This window comes from Lissotriton helveticus, chromosome 6 (assembly GCF_964261635.1).
Source record: "Lissotriton helveticus chromosome 6, aLisHel1.1, whole genome shotgun sequence".
In the NCBI taxonomy this organism is placed as follows: Eukaryota; Metazoa; Chordata; class Amphibia; order Caudata; family Salamandridae; genus Lissotriton; species Lissotriton helveticus.
The window spans coordinates 465086467-465108705 of NC_136067.1; positions in this window are offsets into that span (position 1 = coordinate 465086467).

The following is a 22239-nucleotide window of genomic DNA, read 5'->3' on the forward strand; positions in this document are numbered from 1 at the left end:
ATTAGAAACATGGTGCTAATTGTACACGTCTACACCGCGCGTGTTACAAATAATCCCCTGTCATTCTGGGTATTGTAACCTTGATCTACCCAAAGGATTGTGACCCCTTCACTCTATACGCTGGGAACCGCGCTAGCTATTAAGCCATGCTTTGTGACTTTGGGTGCATTACAGTTGTTCCACGCTAAGCACTGAGATTCCCCTCAGAGACATATGGCCTTTTCCTTTATTAACCGCGCTTTTGATGTAACATTCCCCTGTGACCTTTTGGCGCTCCAACACAGATCTATTTCATTTACTGAATGTGATGCCCTACCTCTCTTACAGAGACACACGGCGTTCCACCTCGGACCGGCTGGTCCTGTGGACACCAGAATCCCACGTATTTGAACGAGTTTAGGACAAGCTCCCAGTAAGTTCTCCCCCCTTATTTGACTGTAAGGTTACTCTGGTGCTGCATCCCAGGTGGGCCAGCCCAATGTACTTATACCGCCTTTACTTAATTGCAGACTTCTCGCAACAGAAAGGAACCTTGGAAGGTCCCCAGGCTGCAGGCCCAAACGGGCCTCATGCGAAGTAGGTAAAACTTCACCCAATTTCGAGTGTACTAATTACTATATAGGAGTATGAGATACATTCATTATTTTGGTATTATTTATAGGCGCTCCTGTTATACCCCTACGTCCTGATGAAGACCCCATCCTGAGGTTCTGAATCACCCGTACCTTTCAGGGGTCGAAACGTCGACTATTGTTACTTTTCACTGTTCCAAGCATAGGACTAAATAATGGAGATCTACGGAACCTATGTTTGAGACTGTTTTTGGAACCTTTAGATCTGTACATAGGCTGTAAAGGCTTTTTCATTTCTCACTGTGATTTTAACTCAGTCACACCACCTTTACCCGGTCCCCACCTTCACCCCCACTTACCTATCCCTTCTTAATACCCTTTCTCTATGCACCTTGAGCGCATTGACACATTTTTGAGTTCACTTAAATATAGAAATGTGTTGTTTCTAAGTTTATATTGCCAATGCATTAATTGCAATATCATCTACCATTTGGGTTGAAATTTATGCAGTTCACAAATTTAAGATGTGCGAAATAAATATGCACCGAATATATTGACTTGTTTTTCGTTTGTTGAGCTACATTGGTGCCTTTGATAGAATGAAAGTATTTCACTGAGATAAATAAGTGCTATTTTGAGATTATTCCCATTGTTTATATTAGACTCCGACCATTTATACATGTACCTTCTGTTCGTTGAGGCAGGAAGAGCGCTATTTGCTTTAAAAAACCTTGACTGCCATATTCTCATTCAGTAAGTGCCAATAAGTTCCATAGAGAATTTCAGTGTGCGGGAGGGGTGCTCCTGTAGCAGTGAAATCCAAGGCCGTTCCAGCAGGGGCTGTCAGCCTTCTCACAGGGGAGGAGCGCGCAGCTCTCTGAGATGGATACAGTTACACATAACAGGGTAGTGACGTCTGTGGAATTTATGGACGGTTGGTCACCCTAGTGTGCGTTGTGCCCTTGGCACTTCATTACGGCGGACTGGGGAGCCGCAGTGCACAGTTTGGGAATCACAAGTTTTAGAAGTATTGCCAGAGTTTTCCGCAGTGTAACTACGTCATTAATAATTTAAATATATATGTGATAGTACCCCTGTAACAGGCAGCGGCAGTTAACATTACCGCGTGAAAACAAGCGTTGTTTTTATGCACTAATGTGTGCTTTGTAATTAGGAGAGGGGGTTGATTTAGTTTTATTTTCCACACCTCCATGTTAACGCTGCCAAATGCTTCATCAAAGCAGGCCGTGGCACTCGTACGATGAAGAAGTTTATTTAAACTGTTTTTCTAACAAAGCCGTGTTTGTGATAGTATTTTCATCTCCAAACAATTTTTGCTTGTGGTTTAACGTACGCCTACTATGCATGTCATTAACTGTTTGTGCGGCACACATGCAAAGTGCTCTTACCGCAGGCGGTGTTATGACGTTGTCACAAAGGTGTTCAGGAACATTTACAAGGATACGGAAGACATTATCGCCGCCTTTAACGGCAGGAAGTTGCCGATATAGGGTCAAAAACGGCGTTCATAATATGCTTTATAAATTGCAGTCGAACGTAATGTTAGATATAAAGACATATAACATACGTTTCGATTGGAATTTGTAGAACATAGGGGCATATTATCAAGGACGGTCGATACATTTTCGCCGCTTTTATCGACAAGAAATTGCCGATAAAGCGGCATTAATGGGCTTGATAATATGCCCTATGGAAATCCTATCGAAGCCCATGTGAGATGTGAAAACATCTAACATGGGCTTCGATGGGAATTCCATACAGTATATTATCAAGTCCATTATCGCCGCTTTATCGGCAGTTTCCTGCCGATAAAAGCGGCAATATTGTATCGCCCGTCCTTGATAATATGGCCCATAATATGAAGGCGATTATCGTCGCTTTTAGAGCAGCGTTCTGCCGATAAAAGCGACGATTAATTATCACGTCTTCTTCATAATATGCCCCAAGTATTGCCGCATTCTTTAATAATTGTTCTGAAAATGCGGCAATACTTTAGCTTATGAATAGAGCTCTTTTTGGTACAATGAGGTAGTTCTGAAAAGAACTTTTTTTTTTGGAGTTTTGTAGTTTTTTTACTTTTTTTTATTTTTGGACAAGTTTTTTATTCTTTATAATTTGTTAAACTGGAGCCGAATTTTTGAACTGTAAAACAGGAACATAAGAAGTTGTTAAAAAATTAGCTACATTCGAATCTTTCATGGTCATTAATTCTTCTTTCTACAAGAGTGAGGCTCTGCTCCCCGTACACAATCATTCCTTCACACTTGTTGCATTTCATATGCACTTTCGACAAAAATGGTTTCAACTCCAACTGTGCAGTAGATGGAGATGTAGGTCGTCTTCTCGATGAAGTACTGGCCACAGCTGGTGGTAGTTCTGTTGCCAGAGCTCTTGTCGCTGCCTGTGCATATTGCACAGGATGGACTTGGCTCACATGTCTCTTCATGGCATGAATCGAAAAGGAATATTTTTTTGAAACATTTCCTCTTGAAAGTACTGTGTCACAAATTGTGCAAGCTACTTTCGGAGCATTTACTTTTTTTTGATCCTGAGGATAGGTAAAAAATTGCCAGATGATAGATTCTTTTTTTTTTTTTAAAGGTACACAAACATTTTCTTCAGATTCCGAGGATGAATTGCTTGCGGCAGCCATTTCAGCAAAGTCTCCGGAAAGATGAAAAAGGTTCTTCTCCCTTCAGCACCAAATAGATAGTGAGGGAAGTTGGTGGTTTCTCGAAAATTGCAGAATAGAAACTAGTATGAACCAATAGGAAGTGTTTTTTTCAAGTCACATGATTTGACATGCGCGTATTAGGACGTATACGTGGTGACGGAATCCGGACATGTACGTCATTTGGAAGTATCGGTCTAATTTAATGAAGTTTTAAAATGAGAAAAGGAGGAAAGGTAGACATTCTCTGATGTTGTATACCTTCATATGGGGTCCCAAGAACAATACCAATAAAGTATACATTCTTTTTTTAAACTTTAAAAATACCGGGGTGCGCGCACGCGGTCGCGCACCACAGTACGTTTTCCAACATTTAGTGACAAGTCTGAAAACGTTAAAAAGAAGGTAAGGTGAAGACTTTGTAAAACCCCTAGAGATTTATAAGGAGTCCCAAAACAATTTTGACAGTAAAGAAAACTTTGTAATCCGATAAAAACATTTCTCGAAATTCTATGATAAAACTATAGAATACATTGAAAATATAGTTAATAATTTGCATTTAAAAAACCTTTGAAATTCACTGAAAAAACTATAGGTTTTATACACTTTATAGTTAGGAAGTAGCCTTTAAAAAACCTATGAAATTCACTGAAAAAACAATAGGTTTTACACACGTTATAGTTAGGAAGTAGCCTTTAAAAAACCTATGAAATTCACTGAAAAAACAATAGGTTTTACACACGTTATAGTTAGGAAGTAGCATTTAAAAAACCTATAAAAATTCACTGAAAAAACCATAGGTTTTACACACGTTATAGTTAGGAAGTAGCATTTAAAAAACCTATGAAATTCACAGAAAAAAACATAGGTTTCACACCAGTTATAGTTAGCTGGAAGTTTTACTCGCATAAAACCATTGAAATTCCCACGTTATAGTTAGTTGGACTCACTATAACTTGCGCGTGCAATGCACTGCTGATGACGTCACATATTACATCACTCATGACATGGTCAGTGACATCACTCATGACATCACTGATGACATCTCAAATGACATCACTGATGACACCATCCAGTGAATGTCTGTCTTTCTGAAAAATAAATATTAGTGAGTAATGTTTAAATATTTAAATATATGTATTAATGTTTCACTTTGTGTATAAGTGGCTGCATGGGTTGGTGAGTAGCTACATGTGTAGGTATATGGGTTATTAGATGTTTTTCTTAGTATCAGTATAAGTGTTTGTATGGTTTGGTGGGGGTGTTACTTAGTACATAGATGCATGAATGACTGACTCTCTCTTTGTATGTGTTTTGAAGACAGCATATGTGCAGGACTGTATGGGTGGATGACTGTGTATATGTGTGTGTTACTGAGTGAATGACTGTCTCACTAGTGTCTTTATCAGTAACTACATATGTTTTAATCTAGTATATGTAAATATTGATGTATATAAGTGAGTATATGTGAAAGTAAGAGATTGTAAGAGTTCCTGTTTAAATAAGTATGTGTTTCTATAAGTGATTGTTTAAGAGAATAAATATGTGTAAATTTCCTTAGAAGTAATGTGGTAGTGTGTGTATAGCTCTATATGCAAATAAATGGATGTTCAATAGTTTATTTGCATGTGTGAGTATGTGTGTGAGTAACTTTTGGATGACTGTCGGTGTGTAACAGGATGTATAAGTGTATCACTACATATGATGAGTGAGTATATGTATGAGTGAGTATATAGAACTGTTGGTGAATGAGTGGATGTGTATATAGATGGTGGAATTACTGAATTGGTTGTTGTAACTGGTATGGGTATCTCAATTTTTTGGAAAATTTTAGTTTCTATTTTTGAATATGTGTTTCAAAGGTTACATTACAGTGAAAGGAGGTCTGTCACTCTGTCACAAGGATGGTGTCATCAGTGATGTCATGAGTGATGTCACTGACCATGTCATGAGTGATGTAATATGTGATGTCATCAGCAGTGCATTGCACGCGCAAGTTATAGTGAGTCCAACTAACTATAACGTGGGAATTTCAATGGTTTTATGCGAGTAAAACTTCCAGCTAACTATAACTGGTGTGAAACCTATGTTTTTTTCAGTGAATTTAATAGGTTTTTTAAATGCTAATTCCTAACTATAACTGGTGTAAAACATATGGTTTTTCAGTGAATTTCAATGTTTTTTTAATAGCAAATCTCTATAGGTATAAAAAGTAAAAATCTTTATAACGAATTTTTATAATTATGTAGATTTTTTATTTTTTTTGCCCCGGGGCGCTCCCGGGGCGTGTACCGGTGAACGCACGGGTAAGCGCAATGTTACGGCTCGCCCCAGGGCACGTACTGGTGAGCGGCCCGTTAGCGGTATTCACGCAAACTAAAACAACATCGTGACGTATCGCGTAGCCGCGTGATGCGTCATATGACGCACTGTGTAAGCGCACCCAGAAGCACGCGAGTGCATACGATCGCGCAACGTCCTGACGCGCTTACGCTACGCGCCCCCGGGCGCGCCCCGGGGCGCGTAGCGTAAGCGCGTCGGGTCATGTGATCTGAAAATAACACTTTTCATTGGTGCAGATCAGTTTTGGTTTCCAAATGATTAAAGCCCGGATCATGTGACTTGAAAATAACACTTTTCATTGGTCCAGAACAGTTTTGTTTTCCAAATGATGGAAGACCCCACCTTTTTTCCTTATTCTGACTTTGTCCTTTGACTGAGGAAGACCTGTTTCAACAACTTAGAGAAATATTTTGTACTTTAAAATGGCTACAGTAGCAGCAGCAGCTGGAGCATCTGCACCACCACCACCACCACCACCAAGAGGACCAGCACAACATTACAATGGTGGTCAAGAAGAGGAGGAGGAGGAAGAAGAAGAGGAGGAGGGGAGAAGATGGCTGCATGAAGACAATACCCCATACCAGCCAAGGCCACACATTGTATGGGAGTTTTTTTCTATCCCAGGGGGCAAGAAAAAAGTCAATGCGGCCAAGGTGACTTGCCTAATCTGTGGAATGAAACTTTCAAGGGGCAACCCTAACAAGAAATATTCTTTTGGTAATAATACCATGATTAGACACATGATCCGCAAGCATCCGAACAACTATTCTGCTGCAGACATGAGGGAACTGGCCAGTAACCTCCCCCAATCTTCAAAGGACCACCCGCAAAAGAAAACAACCAACTGAATCGGGACCAGAGACAATGGAAACAATGCCTTGCATTCAACCACGATTCGTGGATTTCCGAATTACATGTATATATTGTGGTAAGCTCATCTTCTTTGGTGAAAAGAGCATAAAGCTCGTCGTTCTTGCTGGTGACAACCACAATTGCCCCAAAAAACCCTACTTTTTTTCCGTTTTTTGCTCCAGTTGAGCCATTCAATTCCCTTTTTTTTGTTTCTCCCCATAAAAAATACAAAAAAAATATAAAACTGTTCAGAAAAGCCAAAAAAAGTACAAAATTTTCAAAAAAACATTATAAAAAATATAAAACAACAAAAAGAAGAAAAAAAACAGTTCTTTTTAGAACTACCTCTAATTTATAAAAATAAACATATATTTTTAAAGAATCTCTGTCAATTTTATTTCCTCAGGGTACGCGCACCGGGGTGCGCACCCAAAAAAAAGAAAAAAAAAACTTAATGAAGGAGTTAGCATGAGGGAAGAACACAAAGAGAGTAATGTTAAGAGAAAGAGAGCTAGAGGGAGAAACACAGAGGGATTGTTTATTACATAGTAAAAAACAGAGAAGGTGTAATAGGGTGAAAATGAGAAAAGTAAAATGAATAAGGAAGCAAAAGAAGGGAAGAGAGAGGAAGAAGACTAAAGTAGAAATAGTGGGAGAATGTGAGTGGCTGTTGAAAGAAAAAGAAAGGACACTAAAAAATGGGGAATGAAGGGTAGTGACGGAACCGGGATAAATAAACAACGGTGAGGGAGGGTGAAAAAAGAGCAGTGAGTGTAAGTAAAGAGGGGTGAAAGAGGGTGAAAAATTGAATTAGGATAAGACATGGGAAGTGACAAAGAGAACGGACAGAGAGAGTAAAGGAAACAGTGCCTGAATGGGTCTGAGTGAAACAGCAAAGAAAGGTAAGTAATGCAGTGTGTGTGACTTATAGGGAGTCACTGGGTGTAGGTCGGGGTGTGGGTGTGTAAGGTGTGTCTGTGGGTGTGTGGGGTGTTTCAGTGTGGGTGGAGGTGAGGGTGTGTGAGATATGTGTGAGGGGTGTGTGGGTGTGGGGGGTATGTGTGTGGGATGTATGTGTGTGTATGGAATGTGTGTGTGTGTGGAGTGTGTGTGGGGGTGTGTGTGTGTATGAGGTGTGTGTGTGGTGTGTGTGTGGGCTGTATGTCAGAGGTGTGTGTATGTGTTGGGAGGGGGATGAGGTGTGTGTGTAGGAGTGAAGTAAATAATTAAGAAAAAGAGAATGAGTGAGGGAGCAAAGGAAGGGAACAGAGGGTAAGTGAACTAAAGAATGGGGACTGAAAGAAGTTGAATGTGAGAGGGGAAATAGGGAAAGGGGAGTAAACATGGAGAATAAGAATAAGTGAACAAAGCAGAGTAAGGAAACAGGAGTGAGGTTGCTTGAGAAATTATTAGTGAGGTTAAAGCAAAGGGTGATGACAAACTACATTTTTTTAGTCACACTTACCATATAATAAATATAACTTGTATTACATTTTTTACTACACTTTGTATCTGTGAAAGAGAGAAGAAAAAATAAGTTATAATTAGTAAAATATCTATTTTAAAATAAAAGATACAAATGAAGAGGTTAAAAATCATAACAGTGTATGTAGAAATAAAGTAAGAGTGAAGGACACAGAAAGAGAAATAAAGTAAGGTAGAAGGACAAAAAGAGAGAAAAAGAAATAGAAGGAGAGCAAATTACTAAGAGTAAGGCATATAGATTCACTGACAGAGAGGAAGAGAAGAAGAGAGAAATGAACTGAAGGTAAGAAAGATACTAAAAGAAGGTGAGTTAGCAAAACTAAATCAGGAAACAGGAGTAAGTAAAAAGATAATGACTGAGAGGGAAAGGAGTCTAATTAAGGATGCATTTAGAAGAATGAGGAATGGAAGATAACTGAGAGTAAGTGAAGAACAGTCATAGAGTGAAGGGATGAAGGGAGAGAGGATAATATAGAAGGATTGAGTGAAAAGGCGTGAGGAAGTTAGTAGACAGACAGACTAAGAGAAAAACTGAGTGAAGTGGAGTACAATGAGTGAGGAAAGGAAATGAGTAAGGGAGCAAAAAAAGGAAAGAGAGGAGAAGAGGACTAAAACAGTGGTACTGAGAGAAAATGATTTGGTGATAAAAGTAAAGAGAAGGACACTGAAAGATAGGAAATGAGGGATAGTAATGGAACCAGAGTAAAAGAAATGGGATGAAGAACGATGAGAGAGGAGCAGTGAAGTTGTTGTAAGAGAAATGATACAAGGTAGATAAACACAACTGAACATAACACAAGGAGAGTGAGGGACTGAGGACATAGAGGTAGTGAACGGAAAATAGACAGAAGAGGTCAAAAGAAAGGAGCAAACAAAGATAAGCGAGGGAGAGTGGGTGATTTATAGTGATAGAGTGCGACAATACTGCTGAGTGAGTAAAGAGGAATTACTAAAAGAGCAAAGGAGTAAAATACAGAAAAGGGAAGTAAAGCAGAGAGACTAAAAGCTGAAAAGTTATGCAAGGGAGAGAGGGGATGCAGACAGTTGAAATGAGAATGAGGGGTTGTGAAAGAAGTGGAGTAAAGGAACGGGGGTTACAGAGAGTGAGAGAAAGACATTATAAGTGAGTAAAAAGAGCTGAAAGAGGATGGAAAAAGGAAAGTGAGTGTCAGACAATGGGAATACAATTTAATTTACACAATCCAAAGTATAGAATAACTTGTACAACATGTTACGTAGTTTATTTTTGCTGTTCTCAGAATATATTGAATTTCACTTAAAACAGTGAGTTCAAATTACTCATCATATGACAGCGGGAAAATAAAACACAATCTAAAAGAACACTAATCTTTGATTCACTTACTTTTCCTTTAGGCCAAATAGTATATCATGAAGGTCCTTTTCTCGTTGGAAAGTACTCTGCTGTTCACTAAAAAATCCATTTCATCGACTTTCTAGAAGAAAAGCTCCAAGAACATCTGAAATATTTTCATTATTTTCATATACTCCTTTTTTTCAGTCATGACTCTTTACTCATTCCTTTACTTTTCCTTTTGGCCAAATAGTGTCAGATTATATGAGTATATTTTCAAATTAATTCTAAGAAACTCTGAAATTACGGTTTTTCCGACGTTCTGAAAGAAAGGCTCATACAACATTTTCACAATATTTAAGTATTTGTAAAACCATCTCTGACTCACTCATGTTCATCATTTTGTATAATACAGATATCACTTACTATGAGATCCACTTACAGTACCTATATGACAAGTCAATTTTTTATATTACCTGGATCACTTTTACTCAGAATATATTTTTAAACTGCAAAATAACCTTTATTAACTGTTCCCGTCTTCAGAGGCCAATTACCTTTACTTAAATTTTGGTTCTAAAAACACTAGGTATGATTTTTTTTAAGTCAAAAGGTAAACGTTGTTTGAAAGTCAAATGAGTGTCATTACACTGGGTCCAACCTTTACGACTTTTTAAATAGCATGTGTAATGCCCTGATGTTGTTGAAGGACCGTCATGATAAATAATAGCTACAGTTGCAAACGTTCTTCCTGAAATTGATAACTGAGAAGCCACAACATTTTTAATAGAAGTTGACAATTTACTTCCATCAGGTCTACATCGTTGGAACATTAAAATCACATATTTGCCATAAGTTTGTAAAAATAATGTGGACAGCATTGCAGACTTACATTGGGTACACACTATATTGTGATCAGCTGCTTTAACTAGATTATTAAAAGGCACTGATTTGCAGTCTGGTAAAGTCAAATATATAAATCTTTCAGTGTCTATTCTAGTACTACTTGATAAACTACAGTTGTCGCAGTCATGCTGCCATTGATAAGAAAGGCTAAAAAGATTTTTTATATCTATACCTTCATCTTTCAAAACATCAAACATATACATTACAAATTCCTGACAATCCTGCTGAATATTCTGTGAAAATTGATTTTGACCAGAACATATGTCTAGAAGATTTCTAATTTCTGAAACACTTTCTATTTTTGCTCTATCACTGCTACATTTCTCAAACACGGAATTCAATAAACAGCAGAATGTTTGATCCCGATTTTCAACAATCTGTTCTTGTAAATTTTGAAGAAAAAAAACAACATTAAGCACTACATTAGTAAAGCAGTTGACACCAGAACTGTTTTCAAACTGAAATCCAACAACATCTTAAACAGAATCCTTTTTCTTTCTGCTTACAATTACAGTTTCATCTACTTTTTGTCTTTTTGCTACTACCTCACTGCAATTATTCTCATTTCTTCTTTTTCGGCCTACCACACGTTTTTCAAACAGAGGATATTGAGGCAAATGTGGAGCATACTCTCTTCTTAACCTATTGTATTCTTGAACACAATCTAGATCAGCACAAATCTTTGTTTCATCACACTCAATCAAGTACAATCCTGATAAAGTTCTGACTCGTGATAATGCCACATATGCCATACCCTCTTTAAACACACAACTTCCAATGTTCACCAAAGCACTATCTACACTTACACCTTGAGATTTATGAATTGTCACTGCATATGCCAAACAAACAGGAAACTGTTTTCGGCGAACATATAAGTCTTTCACAAGCAAAAACCTAGCTGAACAACGACAAATTTGTTCTATTTCGTCAATGCCATCAAATGTAATTTTTAAAATTTCAATTCCATCTCTATTTTTGTAATTCACAAAACCAACAACATGACCCATTGCTCCATTTACCAGACCTCTTTCAACATTTAAATTCCTTCTCAAAATAATACGACAATTTAAACACACATTCAGAGTCTTTTCAAAACCAGCAGTTTTAGATATAGTCTTCTCTAATGAATCCAATTTTGATTTCAAATTTTCAGACAAAATAATTGTTGCTCCCATATGCTCTATTTTATCTATAGCTTCCAGTTTCACTATCTCTTCATTTTCTAACTTTAACATTGTGTTGTTGAACATGGAACATTCTTTCAGAGTAGGCATCAAACATATGCCAGATTTCTTCTCGTTAATTTTCTTAAAAATATTCTCTGCAAGAATGTTTTCATTTGGGTACAAATTTGAAATTAATCGTCCATGTAAAGCTTCTTTTCCATGCTGACTTATTTTTCCGATTCTTACATCTTGTAGAATATTTTTATAATCTTCATCCTTTGCCTGCCGCATATTTTGGAGTAGTTCTGCATATTTGAAATTGAACCATATATTAACGTTTCCAATGCTTCGTAGGCACTTCCTGGTATCTTCATGCGTGACCATTTTAAACACTGGTTGTCCTTTCACTGGAGTCAACTGCAGTAGATCTCCAAAAACAATAATGTGTTTTCCTCTGAATAACACATCATACTCTGCTCTAAGAATGTCTTGCATTCTCAAATGCACAAAAGCAAGCATTAGATTTGAGACCATGCTTACTTCATCAATGATACGAAGTTTCATTTTCTTCAGGACTCTGGAAACTTCGGAACACGCATCTCCAGATAGCTTGTGGTATTGCAATTTGTTATCATGCTCCACTGGCAGCATCAGTAAACGATGTAGAGTAATCCCTTTAATATTATGTGCTGCCAGCCCAGTTGGAGCGGTAACAACACAAGACAGCGGTGATTCAGTCCTTTTCTGCAGATAAGTTGCAATTGCTTTAATCAGAAAACTTTTTCCAGTTCCCACTTCTCCACTCACGTACAGTTGGACAGGCTTAAATGATGTACATGAGCACTCTTTCTTCTCATGACTGAATCCATGTTCAACCTGTTCTGTGACTTCGTCATATATCTGTTTCTGCTCAAGGTTTAATTGTTTCACCAAATCTTCTAAATTAATTACATCCTCTTGAGCTTGCTCCATGGCTCTTTCCACCTCATCCATGGCAGTGGCAGCTTCATTTTGGATAATTGGTCCTCCTAGTGGATCCTGACTCAATGAAGCAGAACTCTGACTGTCTTGAGAACTGTCTCTCGCAATCTCTGCAGTATTATCTCTGTTTTGTCCCCGTTGAGTTTGAGGCAAGAGCTAGACATCCAGGCAGCAACGGCTTCAAGGCAGATATGTCATCTGTGATGAGAGTTCATGGGGGGGTCCAGTGCTACCCCTAGCTGCGTGTCGTCCGCGTAAGTGACGATCTTCACCCCATATGGGCGGACGACATCTGCTAGGGGGCGAAGGTAGACATTAAAAAGGGTAGGGCTCAGGGAGGAGCCCTGAGGCACTCCACAAGTGAGGGGTTTACTGGCTGAGGTAGAGTCCCCTTCAAAGACCTGGAAGGATCTATCCGTAAGGAAGGACCTCATCCAGTTGAGTGCTGTGCCTGACACTCCTATTTTGTTGAGCTGGTGGAGTAGGATGTTATGATTGACAGTGTCGAAGGCGGCACTCAGGTCGAGTAGGACGATGGCTGTGGACCTGCCATCGTCCACAGCCATCCTCCGTGCCTCCTCCGTCACTGCAATCAGTGCAGTCTCCGTACCGTGGCGGGGCCTGAAGCCAGTCTGAGAGAGGCCCAGTATGTTGTTGGCCTCCAGGAAGTCAGTAAGAATAGTGTTTACATGCTTCTCAAGACGTTTGCTAAGCCACGGCAGAAGTGATATTGGTCTGTAGTTAGCAGGGTTGGATTGGTCCAGATTGGGCTTTTTTAGTAGAGCTCTGACCATTGCCTTTTTCCATGGAGGCGGAACGATGCCAGACTGGATGGAGGAGTTGAGCAGGTCTTGTATGGTGGGCGAAATCAGATGGGTTATCTGAGTGAGAGCACTAGGAGGAGATGGGTCAGTGGGCGATCCAGATTTAACCTGGCTCATGAGTAGTTCCAGTTTCGTGAGTTCTAGTGGGGGAAAACTATTGAGAGCGCAGGAGGGAGCCGCCATGTGGTCTATGTTGACGGGGTCTGCGGTCAGGGTGACGGTGGGGGGAAAAGAAGAATTAATGGTTTCTATTTTTTGGTGGAAAAACTCAGCTATTTCCTCGCAGTGGGTCTGAGTATTACAGTGTTGCCTTGGGGCCTCAGGAAGATGCAAAAGGGATTTTGCTATCTGATAAATCTCCCTAGGTTTGGAGGCTGCCTTCTCAATCTTGAGTTCAAAGTATTTAGCCTGAGCTAGATGGATGTTTGTTTTGTAGTTTTTGATCGCCGTTCGATAGCTTACCTTGTCTGCTGGAAGGTAGCTGATGCGCCATTTCCTTTTGAGTCGTTACAGACAGTAAATCGCTCGTATACCACGGGGCTGTAGGATTGCCTCTTTTAGGATGGACGTTTTTGAGTGGTAGTACTGTGTCTAGGGCACTGCTGATCCAGTTGTTATAGTTCTCATTGTCTAAAGTGGGAACGGAGGTGTTAATGGGTTTAGTGCCTTGAAGGAGATCCTGCCACTCAGTTAGAGGGAGTTTGGACCAATTGCGGGAGCGTTGAGTTGTCGGGGGTTTAGGGGGGAGGTGAAGGGGCAGGGTTCAGGTGAGTGGGATGAGAAAATGGTCAGACCAAGGGAGGGGGGAGGGAGTCCCAACATGGAAATTTTTGCAGTTGCTAAAGACCGTGTCTAAGAGGTGTCCTTTTTGGTGGGTGGGCCCAGTAACGCGTTGCTGTAATTCGAGGGCGATTAGGCTAGAGGAAAGTTCTCTGGCTATGGGGTCATTTGGGTCGTCTAGATGGATGTTGAGATCGCCTAAAATAGTAAAGTTGGCAGAGCTGACTGCTAGATTTGCCGCTATTGAGGCGAGATCCGAAAGAAACTGTCCTTGTGGTCCTGGCGGACGATATATAAGTATACCCGAAAAGGTATGTGTGGCGTTTAATTTTATACAAAACGGAAGGCATTCACAGTCCGGAAAGTTTATAGGGGTGCTAGTCGTTGTTGTAGTTGTAGTCGTTGATGTACTTGGACTCTTCGTTTCTTTTTAAATTGTATGTATTTTTGGGTGATTTCCTCGTCACAGTATGTCGCAGAGAAGACATCAAATTATTTACTCTTCCTTTAGAAATCACTGCCCGTGGAAAACCAAAACGACATTTTGTGTAGAACTTGTCCTTGTTTCTGAATTTTCGACGACAGTACTTTCCACAACGATGGGATTGAAAGCGTAAAACTTGTTGCCTTAAACTGTTTTCTTCAGTAGTTTTCGGAACAGCACATGTTTAATACTCTTCAATGAAGCTCATCACTGTCTCATCCGAATCTGTTCCAAATTTGGGTGCATCTTTAATCCACAACAACATATGTATGTGAGGAGCACCTCTCGCTTGCTACTCCTTTCTCCAAAAGAAATCCAAAACCTCTCCAAGGGGAGGATTTTTTTTGTTGGTAATGAAAGACATCATAGCTTCAAATCTATGATTAAAATATCTGCATACATTCACTGGATCCAAATAACACAGTTCTCCAGGTGTTTTGAATTCTATATTTTGTATATTTGCATTTGCCTCGCGTATAAATTGAAGTAAGTCGTCCCATGCATACTCGGCACAGCTAAGAGTGAGGAACCATGTAGGAGTTCCTAAATTTCTTAGCATACATTTCAATTCCCCATGACGATGGTACCAATACTCGTTTGTACCACGCTGACCTGCCATGAGATTGATTAGATGAGATTCAAAAATATTATCTTGCAGATTCACTTTCTCCATAAAGTCCCTCGCCGAAACATTTTGGAGATGTGGTCCACTTTTCAGTATATGGTTTACTACATAAGAAAGCCCAGACAAGTCACTTTCATACAGTAGATGAAACAAATATGGGATGCATTGACGAAACCTTGGATCTTCAGCATATAATCTTAAAGTCCGGTATTCAGATGCTGGAATTTGAAGTGGTCGATCGTCATATCGTCCACCTCGACCTGTTGGAAATAGCTGTGGAAAACAACGAGCTTCCAAACTTTCTTCCCATACACTAATGGGACTTCCTTTTGCTGATTTCATTTGAAACAAGTCAATTGCATTCCCCATTAATTCTTTGGAATGCAAAGGATGAACAGTATAATGTTCATATATTTCTTCACTTCTAGACACATCACCTTTTTCAATTTGGCCAGCTGAACAATCACTGTCTTCATCTGCAGCTGTTTCCTCTGCTCCAACACATACATGTTTGTAGTACTCATTGTTTTTGACCAAATACAACGTTGCCTTTTTGACTTTCCTAACATCCACTAAATCTTGCCAAATTTTCTTACTCTTTGTCGGAACCCCATTAACTAGAATAACCAGAGGTTCCTCTTCCACTTTCTCTACACCAATTGTATCAATATTTTTCTTGAAATCTAGAGGCAAATAAACAACTCTTCCCTTTAATCCTCTCTGTAAATCTGAAGGAGGCAATTTCCCTATCTTAGGCTCCATGCAAACAATTGCCTGAAAAGGATGGACACATTGAATCAAAATTCACTCATATGTATTTAAATCCATCAATTCAGGAGGAATGTCTACCAGCTCAAGATTATTATGAACAGCTCTAGCAGGCATTCTGTTTTGATTTAATTTATCATAACAATATTTATAAATACGCTGATCAGAACTCAAATCAAAAGAATTCTCCACCCACAAATAAGTTGCAAAATCCTTCCACTCATAATTATTTATCTTTTCACTTTTTACGTATAAATCAACTAATCTAGTTTGATGCTTATAATGAGTTCGTCGACAACACACACAAGTAAAATTCGGCCTTTCACTTGATTTCACCTTAAACCTGATAATTTCCTGGTCAAACTTTTCTGTACTTGAAATCTGTACATTGTCTTCCACATTACCTTGAATTTCTGTGTCAATTTCTACACCGTCCTCTTTTTCACTAAAATAACAAATTTCAATTTCTTCACAAATCTTCTTCACATCTAATTCAGTTCCATGCAAAAGAGCACTGTTTAATTGTTTAAGCTTAAGTGCTGGACTTTTTGCATAATACAACCTTCTCACTAATTTCCTCATATTGTTATGATGCACTGCTAACATCCTAAAATGATGAATAACACTCTGACAGACTTTTCTAGAAAGACAAGCCAGTGAATGGCCTTGCAAACCTGTCTTTTCTCTCACTCTGCAAGGATCTAAGTCTTGCAACATTTTCATTTTCTGTTTTAGAGTTTTCTTACTATATGTACGTAAGAAGTTACAAAACAAATCGATTGATTCCTGTTGCACACTACAAATACTACTACACTTCCAAGTGTACACTGGAACCTTAATACGTCTCCCTAAAACTTCATCAGTTAACACCTCTTCTGGTTCTCTAGGCACAAGTTTCTCTTTTTCAATCGGACAACCGTCTTTCACCTCATATGCTCGACCACTGGTGTCAACTGCATGCACTAAATCATTCTCCTGAAAGTAACTCTCCTCATTAAAAAATGGCTCACAACTTGAACTGTGCATCCATTCTCCAGAAAAAACTTTACAAAAATTAGTCCGATTAATTACTCTTTTCCATTTACTGTTTGATTTGAAAACATCAATTGTCTTGTTAAGTGTCCTAATTCTATTGATTATTAAAATAAATAATTTTTTCTTAACTTCAAAAGCATGATCAACAATCTTCTCTACACTTTTCTTTTTCTTATAAAAAGCAGATCTCTGTTTACCTTTTTTAATATTTTTTAACAAATTTAAAACCACCCTATTGCGAAACATTCGTTTACGAATGTCCCTAAATTGATTTTGCCTTCTATTCCTATACATATTATTGTCTCCTGCTGCAGTAGTAACATTTTTTGGGAATCTCTCCTTCCTCTTCAAAATTGCTCTCTCTTTCTCTTTTTCTACATACTGTCCAACATTTTTTTTTGATCTACATATGTTCCGTAAGAAAGACTTAGTTGTCTTACCAGGAGCTTTTTTCCTGTTTTTTGAAGTATTTGTTGTAGGAGACTGCTTTAATTCCGTTGCTGTTTTTGATTTTTTCCGCTTACAATCTTTTCGTCTCCTTTCCCTTGAGGGCATTTTTTCTTATTTTTGAAATCTTGATTTAAATCTGTGCAAAACAAAATAAAAATAAAAATAAAAAAATCATTATAGACCACTATTACCAAACAACAAAACAATGACAATAAGCAAACAATATAAATACTATAATACTTCTACATATGACCTTATCTCTGTTTTTTAAATATAATTCTAAAAAAATATTTCGGGCACATGAATTACTTTTACATTTTTAACAAGGATTAGATAGTATCTGCATGTTTAAAAAATATATATTTGCACATTTCACAATCATATCACCTGTGTTTCCTCAGATTAGTAAGCAGATTGTACACATGAGGTAAGGACTGTCCTGGGGAACATAGGTGGTGAGGCCGGTGTCTAAGAGTCCACTGGACTGTACTTCATAAAGCCTATCCCCCACTACACTCTTAGACACAGCCCTCACCTCCTTTCCACCTCTGGACAGACCTCTCTTCCACTACACTCCTCAACACAGGCATCACCTCCTATGCACCCATGGACAATCCTCACCTTATCTGCAACCCAGAATAGACCTCAACTCATCTGCACCTTTAGACAGGCCTCAGTTCATTTACACCCCCGAACATGCCTCATCTCATCTCCACCCTGTTACAATCAATTATACTCAATGTATTGAGGCCTGTCGAAGGGCCACAGATTACATAATGTTTGTCTAAGGATCAGAGGAGGTAAGTCCTCTCAATTGCACTCATGGACACAGGCCTCAACTCCTTTGCGCCCCTGGACATGCCTCACCTCATCTGTACAATCCACTTCCTAATTTGAGGAAGCACAGGTAACATACATTTCCTCTCTCTTGCAAACATTCCTACCAAGCATTACCATAAAAATGACACAAACCAGCAGCAAACAAGCTCAGTCTGCTTCCTAATCTGAGGTAACACAGGTGACATGATTGTGAAAGGTTCAAATATTTTTATGTAATCATGCACACACTATTTATTCCTTCTCAAAAATGTAAAAGCCATTCATTTGCCCCAAAATCGTTTTTTGAATAACATTTTAGAAACAGAGCACAGGTCCTATGTACAAGCATTCAACTTCACTACTGAAACCTCACTATTTCACAAAATAAAAATCCTCTATCTTGCAAATGTAGATACCAAGCATTATCAAAAAGCATGACACAAACCAACAGCAAAAAAGCTCAGAGCCTAATTTATGAGGCCCTGCATTAGTTTTCCGCTGGTGATGCGTCACTTTTTGTGACGCATCGGCAGCATAAAAAATGTGCCTTGTTGCGCCATATTTAAAAAATGACACATCTAGGTAGATGCGTCACTTTTTAAACCCCTGTGCCACATTATACCTGCGTCAGGTATAATGTATGCAGAGGGGGCGTTCCCTCGTAAAAAACCTTGTATTAGTGACGCAGTGAATCTATGAGATTTCACTGCGTCACTTTTAGGACACTGTTATGTCAAAATCTTGTACCTGCTTCACAGCAGGCGTAAGACTGACGCAAACCCTTTCCCATGGGGCTTTCTCCATTTGAAAAGACGCATTGCTGGAGTTGCGTCACTTTTGTGACACACTCCAGCAATGCGTCACATTTGCGCTTACAGATACGTTAGAAATACTGACTTATCTGTAACTCCTTGCGACATGATGCGTCATACATTAACTATGACGCATCATTGGTGTCGCAAGGAGTGCGCAGTGAAAACTGACGCATCGCTGTTTTCATAAATAAGGCCCTCAGTGTCCTTCCTAATCCGAGGTAACACAAGTGACATGATTGTGAAAGATTAAAATATTTTTATGTAATCATGCACACCCTATTTATTCCTTCTCAAAAATGTAAAACCATTGATTTACCCCAAAATCGTTTTTTGAATAACATTTTAGAAACACAGCGCAGGTCCTATGTACAAGCATTCCATTTCAGTTCTGAAAACTCACTATTTTACAAAATACATTTCCTCTCTATTGCAAACATTCCTACCAGGCATTACCCAAAAAATTTCACAAACCAACAGCAAAGAAGCTCATTCTGCTTCCTAATCTGAGGTAACACAAGTGACATGATTGTGAAAGGTTCAAATATGTTTATGTAATCATGCACACACTATTTATTCCTTCTCAAAAATGTAAACCCATTGATTTGCCCCAAAATGGTTTTTTAAATAACATTTTAGAAACACAGCGCAGGTCCTATGTACAAGCATTCGATTTCAGTTCTGAAAACTCACTATTTTACAAAATACATTTCCTCTCTATTGCAAACATTCCTACCAGGCATTACCCAAAAAATGTCACAAACCAACAGCAAAGAAGCTCATTCTGCTTCCTAATCTGAGGTAACACAAGTGACATGATTGTGAAAGGTTCAAATATGTTTATGTAATCATGCACACACTATTTATTCCTTCTCAAAAATGTAAACCCATTGATTTGCCCCAAAATGGTTTTTTGAATAACATTTTAGAAACACAGCGCAGGTCCTATGTACAAGCATTCGATTTCAGTTCTGAAAACTCACTATTTTACAAAATACATTTTCTCTCTATTGCAAACATTCCTACCAGGCATTACCCAAAAAATGTCACAAACCAACAGCAAAGAAGCTCATTCTGTTTCCTAATCTGAGGTAACACAAGTGACATGATTGTGAAAGGTTCAAATATTTTTATGTAATCATGCACACACTATTTATTCCTTCTCAAAAATGTAAAACCATTGATTTGCCCCAAAATCGTTTTTTGAATAACATTTTAGAAACACAGCACAGGTCCTATGTATAAGCATTCCATTTCAGTAGTGAAAACTCACTATTTTACAAAAATACATTTCCTCTCTATTGCAAATATTCCTACCAGGCATTACCCAAAAAATGTCACAAACCAACAGCAAAGAAGCTCATTCTGCTTCCTAATCTGAGGTAACACAAGTGACATGATTGTGAAAGGTTCAAATATTTTTATGTAAATCATGCACACACTATTTATTCCTTCTCAAAAATGTAAAACCATTGATTTACCCCAAAATCGTTTTTTGAATAACATTTTAGAAACACAGCGCAGGTCCTATGTACAAACATTCAATTTCAGTTCTGAAAACTCACTATTTTACAAAATACATTTCCTCTCTATTGCAAACATTCCTACCAGGCATTACCCAAAAAATGACACAAACCAACAGCAAAGAAGCTCATTCTGCTTCCTAATCTGAGGTAACACAGGTAATATGATTGTGAAAGGTTCACATATTTTTATGTAATCATGCACACACTATTTATTCCTTCTCAAAAATGTAAAACCATTGATTTGCCCCAAAATCGTTTTTTGAATAACATTTTAGAAACACAGCGCAGGTCCTATGTACAAGAATTCCATTTCAGTTCTGAAAACTCACTATTTTACAAAATACATTTCCTCTCTATTGCAAATATTGATGCCATGCATTTTCAAAAAGCATCACACAAACCAACAGCAAAGAAGCTCAATGTGCTTCTTAATCTGAAATCTCTATCTATATTGAATGAATCATAACTCACCTTTACAAATGCTTTGGGAGATTGAGAACAGTGTCAGATACACACACCAATATTTCTTTAGCAGAGCAAAAGGTATGTACTCCAGCCACTGCAACCATGAATGGCACAGAAAACCTCTAATTCTACACACATATTCCTCATGGTAACCAATCAAAACTCTTCCCTCTCTATTTTCAAATCAACACCCTTCCCCCCCTCAGCCCTTTCTACCTGTTACCATAGCAACTCCCTCCTCACTGAGCTCTCAGGGTTAAAAGTTTATTCTACAATGTTGCACATGAACTCAGCAAGGATGTTTGACCTATCAATAAACCAGCTTATCAGGTGCAATCTTTCTTTTTATGACTTTTTCTTGACCATTCAAATGACTTCTTTCACAGAACACAACCATGCACCCTAACTTTCACTTTTCAACTATCTGAATCCACCAATCATTGCTTGTGATTCAAGAGCACTGAAACTCCACAGTTTTTTTTTTGCAAACTCCTACTGTTCCAACTGCCATTTCATTCCTACACTTCATCTGACTGCACCAGAACCTCCTCTCACCATGTACTCTGTCTGGATTATTGGACATAGCTACATTTACTGGGCTCAAAGGTATGCAGCTATCAGAAATTTTCACAACCTTGATTTACCAAATGTGCACATAAAATGGATTGGCCAAAGAGGATTGAGATGTCATCAATTGATACCATTGGTGAAAACCTTTCACCATCTGCCACACCCTGACCTTATAATTTTGCACTGTGGTGGAAATGACCTAGGCACTTTGACTGGGGTAGGTCTGGAAATGGTTTTAAAGGACAGCTTTGGGCAATTGATGACACTTTTTCCACAAACTGCCTTGGTATATTCCAATATATGCCAAAGACAGAAATGGAAGTGGTCCAACCAATTTTGTCCACAGATTGAGAAAGCAAGGAAACATGTGAATAAATCTGTTTCTGCTTACATGAGAGACTATGGAATGGGTTCAATATACAACAACAACTTGCGTTACAACATGCAAAATATCTACAGAGGAGATGGTGTGCACTTCTCAGATCAGGGGAATAGAATATTCCTCCTGAATTTAAGATTGTGCATTGGAACCTACTTGTAGGTACCTAAATCAGCCCCAGAACCCAAAAGCTCTTTTCAGGGCTACCCTACATCTGATCACTCACAATGATTATTTTACTCTAACTTTTTTCACTAATTTTCACCAAAGTACGCTCCCCGGTGCGCGTACCGGGCGCTCCCCCGTGAAAAATTTAATTTTTTTTATTGGCCTATATGGGCCTCCTAAGCCCCCCTCAGAAAACCGAGGGGGTCAGGGGGTGTCTACCGTGCC